At 48.6% G+C, this 12,993-nt stretch overlaps 2 long non-coding RNA genes across 3 annotated transcripts in view; one reads left to right on the top strand and one right to left on the bottom strand.

Moving 5' to 3' along the window:
- Positions 1-5,997: 5,997 nt before the first annotated feature.
- LOC140597968 (uncharacterized) lies at positions 5,998-10,217 on the bottom strand. 2 transcript variants are annotated; one of them, XR_012000061.1, is made up of 3 exons: positions 9,966-10,217; positions 9,381-9,531; positions 5,998-8,270 (listed from the first exon to the last, which is right to left on the bottom strand). It is a non-coding gene; the product is annotated as an uncharacterized lncRNA (long non-coding RNA). The 2 variants fall into 2 exon arrangements; XR_012000062.1 differs by having other exon boundaries at positions 9,381-9,522.
- Positions 10,218-10,706: 489 nt separating this feature from the next.
- The window catches only part of LOC140597967 (uncharacterized), a 56,562-nt gene continuing 54,275 nt past the window's right edge, over positions 10,707-12,993 (top strand). Inside the window, exon 1 of the long non-coding RNA XR_012000059.1 lies at positions 10,707-10,924. This is a non-coding gene — a long non-coding RNA (uncharacterized lncRNA). The remainder of the gene's footprint in view (positions 10,925-12,993) is intronic.

The raw sequence follows: 12,993 nt of genomic DNA, 5'->3' as shown, positions 1-12,993 counted from the left end.
ATGTTATTTATTTATGTGAGAGAGACCAAAAGACAGAGAGGGCACATGATTGGGGGCAGGAGCAGAGGGAAAGGGAGAAGCAGACTTCCCACTGAGCAGGGAACCAAAAGAGAGGCTCGATCCCAGGACCCTGGGATCATGACCTGAGCTGAAGACAAACACTTAACCAACTGAGCCACCCAGATGCCCCTAGTAGCCACCTTTTAAAAGGTAAACAGAGCAGGTGCTATACTTAATAAATCATTTAACCCAATATAACTGAAATATCCAGGAACATTTTACATTATTTTTTGGTTGTTCTACATCTTTGAAATCCAGTGTTTATTCTTATCTCGTGTCACACTTGCCTAGTAGGCACCGTGGCTACCGTACTGAACAGCTCATGGAGGTGTAGATGACGTGTAGGAAGAAATCATGGTCTTAGTCCTCACAGAGCTCAGTGCCTGGAGGAGATCCACAATTCAATAAGCACATAAAATAGTCCAAGGGCAGTGACAGTGGTGGTAAGGGAGGCGGGGAGGATCCTGACACCCAGGGAGCATGGCCAAGGGACCCAAGTCAGGGTAAATTAGGTGGCGTCCTCAAGGATGAATGGGGGTCAGTTAACTGGTGGTGATGCTGGTGGGGCTGGACTTCAGCCACGTTCCTGGCTGGCTGGACACCTGCTCAATTGCCCTAAGTCCCAGGAGAGTGGCTGGTGGTGAGTCTGGCAGGGTGGGCAAGGCCAGCCTGCAGCCATGCTGGGCATTTGGGCTTCCTTCTGAGAGCAACGGGAAGCCACCCAAGGGTCATAAGGAAGTGGAGCAGTGACCACAATCAGATCTTTACAAATAGTCCCTGGTGGATGATGTGCACACGTGGACTGGGCACTGGGCGGGCAGGGCCGAGGAGGACAGCCCATTGCCTAGCGCACCTGTTCTAGCAGGATATGCTGGTGTTTTGAAGGGGGGGTGGTGGTGATGGCACTGGAAATGGGAAGTGGTGGGTTAGAAGCCAGAACCAGCAGGACGTAGTAATGGATTGGGGGCATGGATGTGCGCAGGTGCACCTGTGGGCACACGGGGTGAGAGGTGCAGATAAGGGGTGACTCCCAGTTTTCTGATGCTGTTTCTGAGATGGGAAATCTAAAGGAGGAGAAGCTTTGGGCATCAGCGGGGGAGATGACAGGTTCAGTCTGGAGTGTGTGGAGCTGGTGGCGCTTGCTAGACGAGGTCTGATTTTAAGTGACAGTAAGTAAGTCCAGGCTTGAGAGAGAGGGCTGGACTGGACAAGCCCCTCTGGGAGATGGTCAGGCTCTGAATGCCTGGTTGGTAATTAAACACATAGAAATGGATAAAATCATCTAGAGCAGTGGTTCACAACCAGGGGCGACTTTGCCCCCACGGGCCATTTGGCAACGCCTGGAATACATTCTCCGTCGTCACAATCCGGGGGCCTGGGGACTACTGCCCACGTCTAGGGGGTAGAAGCCAGGGATGCTGCTTAACATCCTGCAATGCAGAGGACGGGCCCCCACAGCAAAGTCTACTCAGCCTGGAATGTCCTCAGCAGCGCTGAGGTGGAGAAAGAGAGGAGGCAGAGGGAGAAGAGGAGAGAGTCTTGGATGGAACCTGGAGGAAGTCTGACATTTCAGGAAGAGCGAGTAGATGAGGAAGGAGGGATCCGCGAGGTGGGAGCTTCTCAGCAGCTGAGAAGGGAGACAGGGCAACAGGCACAGCCGGCCTAGGTAGGAGGCTGTGAAGTCACCCCCTGGGAATAGTTACATTGTATCTTTCTAGTTGAGACCTTTTCCATTTTGATTCTTCTTCCCCAAGCCAGATCTACGGGCACCCCAAATTTCAAGCACCCGGAATACAGAATTGCACTCCAGGCAGGCAGTGTGGCCAGTGGAGATCACAGGCTCCATCACTTGTTGGGTGTGTCCCTTGGGCAAGAGGCTCAGTCCCCCCAAGCCTTGGTTTCTCACTCTGGAAAATGGGCGTGTGACCACGACTGAGAAGGTAATAAATTGGCACCTAATAAGTGCTCAATTAGTGGCAGTTACTTTACTTCCTTTCCTTTATCATCTTGTGGCCAGCTTGCTTATAAGCTATTCTTAGGTTTTTATCTAGTCTACTCTGCCAAAATCCTACTGAAAGCAGGATAAGTTTTAGGGTGAGGTCTCTGTTTCCGTACCTTGCAGATAAAGTCCAGCTATGGGGCACCTGGGTGGCTCAGTGTTGAGCATCTGCCTTCGGCTCAGGTCTTGATCCCAGGGTCCTGGAATCGAGTCCCATATCAGGCTCCCTGCGGGAAGCCTGCTTCTCCCTCTGCCTCTTTCTCTGTCTCTGTGTCTCTCATGAATAAATAAATAAAATCTTTTTTTTTTTAAGTCCAGCTACTTGTATTCCAGGCTCTTGATGTGAAAAGCACCTTTTAGTGAAGCACACCTTCTCCTACCCCTTCTCTCCTACCCCTGCTCTCCCCAGCTTTCTCTTCTCATTCTGGTCCTTTGTATTAAAGAGTATGCCATTAGTAGGACCAGGTCCTCTGGGACACAGTTTGGTTCATCTTTTTAATCACACCAGGAAGCAGAGGAAAAGGCAGCAGATTGGAATCTCTTTGAGGGCCAAGACATACCAGACCTTCCAAACTCTCTCACTGATATTACCCAGCAAAGGGGGTTGAACTCGGACCACCCTTTACTCAGCCTCTCAGGGTTCAGGGTGTGATGGAGACATGAGTTAGGCAATCGACTCCAGGGAAACATTTTCTTTCAAATGTTCAAATGTCTCCTGTTCGTCTTTAAAAATCAATAAATTTAAATTCTAGTCCATAATTTATCACTGTTCATTTTAATATAATAATAAAATTTTATATTCTTTTCTAGATGAGTTACATGATTTCTCTCTACCCCATTAGTTTTCCCAAGGCACAGAGATATACCACCACGTAACCCCGGGAAGATTGGAGTGTCTCAGCTTGACATCAGGTACAGCTTGACCACCAGGAATACCCAACATGTTTTTCTTGGGTACCACATACCTCCTGGACATTTGATAGATTCCTAGAGATGCAGGGTATGATGATTGGAGGAAGGCAACAGTCATGGAGCACATCATTCTGGAATAAAGTGTTTTCTGGGGAACTGAGAAGGTTCCTGAATTCTCCATTGCTCCAAAGAGAATATGATTCTATTTTTTTTCCAGCCAGCAGAAGTTTTCTAACTGGGGTTTTGGTGGTTAGCAAAAAAAATGTTTCCAAGGTACCCAGGGGTGGGGGGAACCTGTCGAAGGTGTCGGGTGTAATTTCTGTTGGGCAATGGTCGGGGCCTCACAGGTATTGAGATTGGAAGGGTTTCCTACGTTTTGCAAAGCCATCCATTATAGACACCCTCTATGTTAGCAGACATGGCCCCACAAACGGGCTGTCAGAGCCTCCCAAGAATGATGCCAGGAGAAACAGAATGTCAAAGACAATGCCCTATTCTTTGTCTCTAGAGGAGGAAGTCATCCCCAGGTGCTCAGGCATGGATGGAGTGGACTCTTCTCTGACACATCACACACACACACACTGCAGTTAAGTTTGTGGAGATTCCAAACAGGGATTACAGTTCCCTCTGTGAAAAACACTGTCTGCTTATTTTTTTGGTCTTATGAACAAAATGGCTTCAAATTTACATAATTAAAATTCTGGTGTCTTTCAGATCATAACAATGGGTAATTAACATTGTTACTTGTCAGCTGGGAAATACCTCGGGAGGAGGATGTCAGAGCCCAGCCGTTTTATTTTGGGCCACATCTCATGGACAATCAGGGCTAATTGAATCACCCCCATCTCATGGAAAATGAATGAAAGAACATTGAACGTTGCTAGCCCGGCTCACAATCAAGTCAGAAAGGCTGCTTGCTCAAACAACCCTGCGTCGGAGACAGCAGCCTGACAGTCTAATTTAGAAGCGTTGCTTAAAATCTTAATCAGCGCCTTGAAATTAACAGAGGCGAGTTCCGACACCATGTTTGTTGTTTATGGTTATCATTTTTAATAAACGTTAAAATGTTTTTACAGGTGTGGAGAAAGGCACATCCCGGGGACACTGCTCTCCTACATTTGTACTCTCTACCAAGAAAAAAAAAAAAAAAGAAAGAAAAAACCATGTCATCGTCAAGAATGAAGACGTAACATAATCATCAGAGCTTGGCTTCCTTTTATTTTGTGGTTCCCTGAAAGCTATCTGCAGTCCTAAGCCCGGGTCCATCTTCCCTGCACAAGTGCTATCTTGATTGACACGTCTCCAAATAAGCTTGTGAATAGCTTTCCATATTAGCCTCAGAATAATTCAGATGTCAAATTACGGCTCGCAGACTCCCTGACTCCTCTCGAGCCCCAGAATGAATTTTTTTTTTAAATATTTGGGGGGAAAATATTAAATGTTGTTTGGGTTGGGTCAAAGTTCGTATCATTTGCTAATAAAGAGCCCCAGAGGGTGTTTGCACAGGGTGGGTGGCGTTGATTTTATTTTGTGCCCCAGCTGCAGGTCAGCCTGACCCCTGGCCAGCGGTTTGGAGTGTGCAAGCCTGCAGACTTCTTTGCACCTTTGCAGTTTCCCGTGGGTTTGCTTTGGACAGAAAAGGGGACGAGGGAAGAAAGAAGGGGAGAAGAGCCAGGCATTCTCTCTCTGCGCAGGACTCCTGGCTGATGTCATCTCTAAATATGCAGCTTTAATTGCTCCTCTCGGCAGCAACAAGGGAAGAGATCTTAGTTACTTGTCTTCATCACCATTGAAACCGCGCAGCCGACCCAGCCCGGATTCCCGTCCAGCAACCACACAGAAGCATTTCTGGCAAACGAGAAGGCAAAGCAGTGCTTGCCGGGCTGATAATGACCACTTTTCATAATATTTGTTGGATGCTCTGTAACGTGCGGCTGAGAAAACTCTCATTATTACTGGCTGTTGGCGCAGCTGTAAATATTTAACCAAGAATGCTACCTGCTTTGTGGGAAGACTTGCTAATTACACCTGCTTCTCTCTATAATTACATATTGTTGTAAAATTCCACGATAATGACACAACTGTGTCTTCCTCGTGCAAGAGGTAAATTTATACCAAGTACGGCCCCGGAATTTCCATAAGCAATTAGCCTACACATTTATATCCCTGTGTTTTTCTGTGATTTTATTGAAATGAAAGATAATGAATTAAATCCAATTACAGCAGGAAGACAGCTAGCAAGTTGATGTTCCTTTCAAACCGCAGTTCCACTTCACAAGCGAAGTGAGGAGGAGAACTGGATTCCTGCTGAATACCTTTGAAGCATCTCGATAAATTAGAAATATCAGCCTGGTAGCATGGACCCTGATAAACAGCCTGTATCGGGGACTGGGGTTCCCTCGGATAAAATGCTCCTCAAAAAGGTGCCCAATTCGAGGCCGAGCAATGTGAGGCACTGCCCTTGGCTCGTAGCCTGATTATTAGTGGAGCAACCCTATGAAAAAAAAAAGAAGTTTTCGCAGATGCCGTAATAAAGCCCAAGGTAATAATCTGTAGTTTGCAGGGTTCGTTGAGGAGCGTGAGAGACGGTCCTGGGCATTCGGGAAATAGGAGACAGACAACATCCTTAGTACCCTAAGCCGTGGGCTCGCCTGTTCTCCTGGAAATCTCTCCGGGAGACTTAGAGACACGACGCCGGCTGGCCGGGCTGAGAGAAGGCTTCGGTCGCTGTCGTCAGGAGAAGGTTCCCAGTGCAGAGTCCCGCTGCCGCTGCCGAAAGGGCCTGGGGATCCACTTCCAAAATCTCCGGCCTCAACATCTTTATTGTCTTCTCTCCCTCTTCTCCTTCCCTCCCTGCCCCCCCTTCCCCCTCCTTATAAATGCAAACATCTCAAAATGTCAGAGGCAGAGAAGTGACCCATCCGTCCCCAGCACAGGGGACGACTCTGCTCTGATCTCGGCGTCATTTCAGACGCAGGCACAGTCCCCGGGGTTCGGGGCTCCCCGGCACAGTTTTAAAGCTGATGATGAATTTACTTCTTTATTTAGCGGTCACGACTATTCCTAGGAACACTTTCTGGTAAATAGGAAGGCGGTGGCGTAATTACAGGCGGCGGGAGCAGGAGCGTGACAGCCTGGGCCGCAGGAGCAGCCGCGGTCGTCCTGCCCCCGCCCGGCCCACAACCGTTCTGTTCTGTTCGATTTGCTCTGGGCGGCGGGGCTGGAGCGCGCTGGCCTAATGGTCGGCTGTCGATACAGTAAAAATGCTAACCCGTCTTTACATCTAATCCATTCTGAGAGGGCTCTTTGCAGAAATGGCCTCTTCCATTTCTTCATTTTCAGAAAAGCCAATCAAGGAAGATTGAACCACCCGCGCTGTCGGTACAGTGTTTTTTTTTTGTAAGTGTGCGTGTGTGTTTTAAAAAGGCGCGATGATTAATTTTGAGACACAGCATTTTGTGTTAAGTTGTCTTTGACTATTTTCTTCCCCGCCTTTTTTTTTTAAGGGCTCTGAAAATCAATGCTCTGCTCCACTACCATCCATCTTTATATAGTAATAAATTAAGTGGGAGGTATTGATATTTTTGACTGAGCTTTTAGAATTTACATACTAATGACAATTATACCCTTGTGACTGTTGATTTCTGCTGCTGTTGACTGTTTGTGGCTCGGGCAAGAGGCGTTTGAGTTTCGCCTGTTTGCTCTGCTGTCCCTGGGTGTCCACAGCATCCCTCCATGTCTTGCGTGGAGACTGAGGTCCGTGGGAAACTGGGTCCCAAGGAGGGGAGGGCTCAGGAAAAGCTCTCTTGAAGAACTCCACCAAGGGCAAGGCCGCATGACCTCAGGCTTGGCAATGAATGTGGGGAACTGAGGCAGGGTTATACCAAGATACCACACAACAGTGGGCAGCGGCCCTCACCAATGGGTCCTGGGCAGGGGTGTCCTGGAGGTCCTTCTGCTCTGCCAGACGTTAACCCTTTAGGTGCTGAATTAAGGGAAGTAGAGCGTTCTGGACGAAAGCCAGGGTGACAAGCCACAGAGGGACTGGGGGGAAGGGCTATGTAGCAGGTGGTGCAGGGCATCCCAATATTTAATACTGATGCAGACTGGGTGAATTTTAGCTCTGGATAAGAATCCCCCCGCCCCACCAACACTGCACACACATTTAGAAATCCCGAAGTCACAGAGGTATCATGTGCCCTTTCCATTCCTTAAGAAAAAAAAAAAATAGGGGAGTCGGATGGGTGGCTCAGTCGGTTGGGTGTCTGCCTTTGACTCCGGCCATGATCCCAGGGCCCTGGGATCAAGCCCTGCGTCTGACTCCCTGCTCGGTGGGGAGTCTGCTTCTCCCCTTCCCCTCTGCCACTCCTCCTGCTTATACTCTGCCTCTGTCAAATGAATAAATAAAATCTTTTTTTTTTTTTTTAAAGGAGAATTTGGAACCCCTGCCATGGAGTGCCTGACTCACTTTGTGCTTGCAAACTGCTTCTGGTAAGTTCTGAGTTTGGGCAGAAATGTAGACAACTACGGCCCGCCCCACCCCCTTGCCCTGTCCCTCCCGCGAGGTGGGTGAAGGGCATCTTCTCAGCATTTGGCCAGAATTTGTCGGGAAGCAGAGAAAAAGGCCTAGCAGAGACGGAAGGACAGCAGCAAGGTCAGGGCCGCTGGAGGATTTCATCTGATGAGACCAGAGCCCTCGGGCCAGTCGGAGGGCTGCCCACAGGTAGCCGACCAGGACAAATACCAACAAACGGGCACGCAGGCCTCAACTTCACTGAAACAATTATGTCGGGCACCGGGACAGCCTGGAAGCTAACAACAGTTTATTCGCAGAGATTAATTTGTCAGTAATATTGATTGTCGGAGGCCTGTTTCTAAGATTCCACGAGGCGCAGACAGCAGCCACTCGTGCGGGATTTTTCCCTCTAGAGTTTCCAGGATGTTGAGGAGGCGACTCGGAGGCGCAGGGCACTTGTGCTGTCAAGCTAGACTGGGCCAGGCCCACTGATCCCCCGGGCAAGGGGTGTGGACTTTGTTTACATTTCGCAGAAGCAGCAATAAATTGTTTGTTTACACACCAGGATCTCTCTCTCTCCCCTCCCTTAACGGGGGTCAACCAGCAGGGCCAGGCGCCTAGCGTGGAGGGGAGCCAGTGGAGCTTTCCAGACGCAGCCCTGAAATCATTATGCGGGATTATCCAAATATGAGGGCTGCTGAAAGTCCACCTTCTCTGGTTTCCTGCTGCACGGAGATTGCTCGGTTACATCCAACTGTCCAGGAAGTGCCTTTGCGAGAGTGTCTGCAAAGAAAGGACAGAACAGAGGAGAGGTGTGGAGGAGAACTCACTTTCATCAGAGGATCGGCTTTCAGGCTGGTTTGGGAGCCCAGAGCATTATTGTATTACACGCGGCACTGAAATGCGCCTTGTTTCGCTTCCTTCTCCCACCCCCCCCAACTCCTTTCTTTTCTTTGAGTGTTTTTGAAATAAAAGAGTGTTTTCTTCCAAATTGTGCTGGGAGGCAAATTCTTGAACGGTGTAATAGAAAATGTTAGACAATATTCCTTACCGGAGCTATTGACATTTTGGATAGTTGTGACACTTTGATTTTTCTCAAAACATATGGATCAAGCCTGGCTGCATTATTGGACAGGAAGTCCTGATGAAAGGCCTTCCTTTATCTTTCTTTGTATTCCCCCCCTCTGTTTGTTCATGGCTTTCTCTCTGAATATAATCGTGGTTTTCTTAAGCTGTCCGGGGAGTCCTTACCGCCTTACTAAATATTTCATGGTGCACAGCACACCATACCTGCCAACTGCTTTCTTATTTGTTGTCAAAAATAAAGGGTTCGTCCTTCGGAGTGGGGGAAGAAAAAGAGAGCCGGTTTATTCTGTTGTTTTTATTTTAAAGTTTCTCATCTGCCCCAAATGCAGGGAGACACTGGAAATCCAGGAGTGGTGCCTTTCATTTGCCGGGGACACGGCTGGCCACTTATTTATTTATTTGCGGCTTATTTATTTATTTGCGGCGCGCACTCTCTTCTATGATTCCCAGCACTTGTTTCTTTGCGGTTTCCCGTCCTATTTGTTCAAAAGGGAAAAGTTCAAAGCGGCTCTGTCAGCTGAGGGAGAAGCCTGCTGAATACTAACCCTCCAGCGCCCGCCTGCGCTGACCTTGAGAGGGGAGCCGTAAACGGTCCCATTGCAAACCCGCATGTGTGTTTTGTTAGACCAGGTCGGGCGGGGTCAGGGCTCACCTGAGGCCTGCAGAGCCCGCCGACCTGCCCGAGCAGCGGGGTAATGCATTTTTAAAAGGGACATTCTCCACTCTGAATGGGCCTAATATGGTCTCTGTTTAAAAACCTGTCAGAATCCCAGGCACACACTCCATAAAATATAAATAAGTACTTACTGTTTGCAGATGTTGCTTGTTTTTCATAATGTTTGTATTTGAAGTCTCGAATCCTCACTTCCTGTCAGGTTCCCTCCTGCCTCTCCTCCGGTGTCTGAAGGAGCCCGGGAGAACTTCAGATGGCAATTTCTCAATGAAGACACTGTCAAGTCTGTCAGCGTCCCTGGTACAATTAGCATTTTCCCTCTCTCTCCCTCTCTCTCCCTCTCTCTCTCTCTCCCCCACCCCCCCTCTCTCCCTCTCTCTCTCTTTCTCTGTCTCTCAACACCAGGGTTGATTTCTCGCCAGTTTGACGTGGGCCATAGAGAGCCACCTCTCCTGCTGGCGCCTTTGCAAGGGGCTCCAGTCTCGGGAGGTGTGAATTTTTTTTTTTTAATTTTTATTTGTTTGTTTATTGAGGTGAGGCTTGGAAAAGCAAAGCTGGAAGTCAACAGGCCTGTAACAGGCACACTTAGATTAACTGGAGACAATTAGCAAAGAAAGAGACTGTGGGGAACCTTGGAGGGGGGCCTTATGTCTCTGGCGCGCCCATCCTCATCCCTGGAGCCCCGCGATCAATTCAGAGCAGGTGCCTGATGAACTTACCCGTGCGTTTGGCTGCGCCCGCACCGAGCAGCCCCTGAACCAACCTGACGTCTACCAGGGTCTCCGGCCTTCCCCGCGCGCGCTGGCCCGAGCTTGCCCCGGCTCCCAACCCGCTCCGCGCAGCCCCCCAGGGTGGGGGAGGGACCCCCTTCTCGGTCCCCTATCTCCTGGCTCCCTTCCTGCCTGCTGCCCCCACGAGGGCGATGGGTGACAGGTGGGACAGCGCGCATCTCTCTGCGTGACAAAGCCAGGAGAGCCTTTATTCCAGAGCCCCGGTGGCTGGACACTGTGCCAAGAGGACTGTTGCTTTTTGTTCCCAAGCCCTCCCCATGACTCAGCTGAACATTTTAACACCCCATGCCCTGGGGCCCCCACTGGCCAGCTTGGAGAGTGACGTGGGAGCGCTCCCCAGACGCCCGTGGGCTTGCAGAAATGGGCATTTAGGCGTGTGTGTATGTATGTATGTAGGTATTTATTCATTTTTAACTGCGTATGCAGCCCTCTGGTTCAAAAGGCCAGCACAGCACTTGTTCTCCAACCCTGTGGTTTCTTTGCTTAGAAGGTAGTAGTTTGGAGCAGCCCCTCTGCCAGGTCCCCGCTGGGCCTTATTTCCCGGGTCCGGGTGCCCAAGCCAGTGGTCATCAGTACCCTGAAGAACCGAGAGCCTGCCCCCCCCCACCCCCCGCCAAATCACTGCTAAGGATCAAAGACTACCCTTCACCCACTTGAGCTGGAGATTGATGACAGTGCTGTTCACCTGCCATTTGCTCTCCTAATAATAGTATTTTTAAAAAAGAAAGAGAAAAAGGAAGGAAGGAAAGAAAAGAAAAGAAAAAAAGAAAAGGAAAGGAAAGAAAAGGGAAACAAGAGACACCAAGCCTTGCCCGGTTTCTCCCGGCTTTCGGGAGGATCCGATTATAGACACGTGCCCAGGACGGCGGCCTCCATGCTCGAATCAGGTCAGTGGGGCTTGCTTCCTCTCTAAAGCACAGAAACCATAAATCAAGATGAAAATCCTTCAGCCCAAAAGCCTTACCAATTGATACAATTTGAAAATGGGCAGCGGAGAGGCTGGGGAGAAGGCTGACATGATGACTTTTATAATAGCAGAACGTTTAAGGTTCTAGAAATAAAAGGAAGAGGATGAAATCAGGCACGTTGGTCTCTGCCTGCAGGCTCTCTGAGCTCACTGGAAGCTCCCGCAATTATTTCTGCTCTGGCTTTCCCCTCCTTTTTTTTTTCCAGCAGTCTGTTTGAAATGAAGCAGAACCGGGCATGGCAAGCTTATCAGTGTCATTAGCTGACAGGGCGCCCAGCACACCTGCTTTTACTTGCTGCCATTTCAGGCATTAATGCCACAGAGAATGTTGCTTGGGTCCTTATAATGTGTAAAGATTCATTTATTTCACCTTTTGAACCTGCCTGACCCCCTGGGCTTGTGCTAGGGAGGGGGGAGGAGGACTGGAGAGGGTTTTTTTTCCTGGCACTTAGAAGAAGCTGACAATTAGGGGTCTGGCCCTGGGGCTGTTGTTGTGATAGAAGCTTAAGAGAGAGGTGGGAGCTTAGCCAGGGAGGCGCTGGGAGCCTGGGAGCCGGGCAGCACTAGGGCCACTAGGGCCACCCGACCAGGGACTGGGGTGGGGGTGCTGCTGAGCCAGTTCCCCTGGCTGCTGCCTCCCGGGCTCTGAGGTGGCCCAGGGCCAGGGCTGCTTTGACGCGGAGGCACCCTTACCTTCCGAGACCCCTCCCCGCCTCACAACACTCCTATTGCAGTGCACGTTTGCTACGATTGCCCAGATTTTTAAACATCGTTTTGCCTTTGGAATGCTTGGGCTCTGAGTACCTCCGTTTTGTTTATGATGGTTGAGATCTCTTGGCAATCGCTGCTCCTAGGAATCCCTGCACAGGGAGAAATATCTACCCTTCAAACTGTTTTCCAACATAATGGAATTTTTATGAATGCTAAACTTAGCCATTAATAAGGTTGATATAACATTAAGTTTTGCAGACACTTTAATGAAACCCCGATTAATTTTAATTTTATGGTTTTCTTTTCACATTTTGGACTATGAATATATATTATATATACGTACAGATATTTATATATTACATATACTTACATATTTATATATTATAGGTCCTTATATACTTATATTTTATATATAAATAATATATATATCTCAAAAAATTTAATAACCCCTGAAAAGGAAAGGCTGGCAGCCACAAACCCGATGCCCTATGAGTCCAATGACAACACCCCCGCTACCCTGTTTTCTTCTTTTTTTTTTTCCTTGCTTTCCCTTGGTATGGGTTTGACCTACACATTTTCCCTTTTAGAAGTTTTAGTGTAAGGTTGTAGTTTGCTAGGAATACAAAAGTAGTTCTTGTGGGTGGACGTTACACTCTTAGGACTTTGATTCTGGATCCTTCTATTTTGTATCTCCCGACTAGTAGTACTACAGAGAGTCGACTCTATTCTTCAGCCTCTGCCTGGAAACCTGGGGCTTCCTTCATTTCTTGATTTTTCCTTCTTTTCCAGAGGTTGACTGTGTACTTTTGTTGCTCCTGCCTTATTAGTATAAGACGAGCTCTTTCCTAGGAAACCCCAGGCCCAGAGAAGATCACCTTCATTGCCCTGTTGAACCCAAGCTGAGTTTTCTAACCAATGGCATTGCTGCTCTAGACATTGGGGCTCTCTTGAAACTTGAAAGAGTGTGCCAGGAAAACATCTGTCCTCACCTATAAAATAGGCTTCTTTGCTATTCCCTAGTTCGTGATTTCGAGGCTTTAGCATCGTTTGTGAGTACACGGCTTTCCAGTGGTCCTGTTTTCTACTCTTGGTGACAAAGTATTCCTGGATTTGTGATGAGATCGATTTTATTTTTAAAAGCTGCAGATTCCGAGGGGAGCCATCCATCAGTTGACTTCTGTCTGAATCCCTTTCCTGGTGGAATTTTATCCTTGCAGAAACTGACTGCATAGTTCAAAGTTCCTAAACTTGAATGCTAAAGATTCTTTGGGATGAAAA

The sequence above is a fragment of the Vulpes vulpes genome, chromosome 2, assembly GCF_048418805.1.
Source record: "Vulpes vulpes isolate BD-2025 chromosome 2, VulVul3, whole genome shotgun sequence".
Lineage (NCBI taxonomy): Eukaryota > Metazoa > Chordata > Mammalia > Carnivora > Canidae > Vulpes > Vulpes vulpes.
Note: the sequence above shows the minus strand (reverse complement) of the source record. Positions and strands in the feature narration are given on the sequence as shown.